This window comes from Ahaetulla prasina, chromosome 2, assembly GCF_028640845.1.
Source record: "Ahaetulla prasina isolate Xishuangbanna chromosome 2, ASM2864084v1, whole genome shotgun sequence".
In the NCBI taxonomy this organism is placed as follows: domain Eukaryota; kingdom Metazoa; phylum Chordata; class Lepidosauria; order Squamata; family Colubridae; genus Ahaetulla; species Ahaetulla prasina.
The window spans coordinates 145345092-145346747 of NC_080540.1; positions in this window are offsets into that span (position 1 = coordinate 145345092).

Below are 1656 nucleotides of genomic sequence, written 5' to 3' on the forward strand. Positions count from 1 at the left end.
TGTGCTTATTTATTTTACAACTAAAAAGCTTAGGTATGGTATTCTGCAAGCCTTTTATAAAAATAAATTTCAAATAATGGGACAAGATATAAAAATGATGAAGGAAATTCCTCCTAAAATGTTAAGAAAGAGAAGAGAATTTGCTTTTTTAGTGGATGAGTTTAAGAAACATCAAATATATTTTAGATGGGAAGTTCCAATGGGTTTGTCAGTAAATTTTAAAGGTAGAAAGTATTTTCTTAATACAGTTATGAAAGCAAGAAAGGAGAGGGGAGGAACGTTTAAGATGTGAATATGATGATTATGGTTAATTTTTAGAATTGATTTGTGATTGTTGGTTATAATACCTGGTATTTGCTCTGGGGGGAAGGGGGGAGGAAGTGGGAGGGAGGGAGGGGGAGAGGGGTGGAAATGACATATGGAATGGTTATCAATGTACAGTAACAATTGATGATATGAAATTAAAATTTGAAATGAGATTGGGGCTGCTCGACTGCCATTTTAGAAGGAAAGGGAGAGAGGAGTAGAAGAGGGGAGAAAGTAGGTAGGAAGAGGTGAGAAGGAGGTGGGGAATAAGAAGGTTAGAAAGGGTGGAAGCAGGGAGGAGTGGAGAAGGAGGAGAGGAAATAGTAAAGTGAAGGAGATGAAGGAAGGGTCAAGTAGTAGAAGGTAGAGGCAGGTTGAAAGGAAGTGGCAGTCGGGCAGGCCCGATTTAGTAATAAATAAAAATTAACGATCAATTATTATTATTATTATTATTTATCATATTTGTATACCGCCCTATCTCCCTAGGGACTCAGGGCGGTTCACAGGCAAATAAAAAGGTACATATAAATACAGAATAAAATATCAATTAAAAAACTTATTCTACACAGCCAAATAGTTAAAAAAGAACAATATAAATAATAAAACCCATTAAAACCCGTATAAATTTAAAATCTAATCCAGTCCTGCGCAGATGAATAGATATGTTTTAAGCTCGCGGCGGAAGGTTCGGAGGTCCGGAAGTTGACGAAGTCCTGGGGGGAGTTCGTTCCAGAGGGTGGGAGCCCCCACAGAGAAGGCCCTTCCCCTGGGTGTCGCCAAACGACACTGTCTAGCAGACGGCACCCTGAGGAGTCCCTCTCTGTGAGAGCGCACGGGTCAGTGAGAGGTATTCGGTAGCAGCAGGCGGTCCCGTAAATAGCCCGGCCCTATGCCATGGAGCGCTTTAAAGATAGTTACCAGAACCTTGAAGTGCACCCGGAAGGCCACAGGTAGCCAGTGCAGTCTGCGCAGGAGAGGTGTCACATGGGAGCCACGAGGGGCTCCCTCTATCACCCGCGCAGCCGCATTCTGAACTAACTGAAGCCTCCGGGTGCCCCTCAAGGGGAGCCCCATGTAGAGAGCATTGCAGTAATCCAGACGAGACGTCATGAGGGCGTGAGTGACCGTGCATAGGGCATCCCGGTCTAGAAAGGGGCGCAACTGGCGAACCAGGCGAACCTGGTAAAAAGCTCTCCTGGAGACGGCCGTCAAATGATCTTCAAAAGACAGCCGTTCATCCAGGAGGACGCCCAAGTTGCGCACCCTCTCCATCGGGGCCAGTGACTCGCCCCCAACAGTCAGCCGTGGACTCAGCTGACTGTACCGGGATGCCGGCATCCATCAATGATG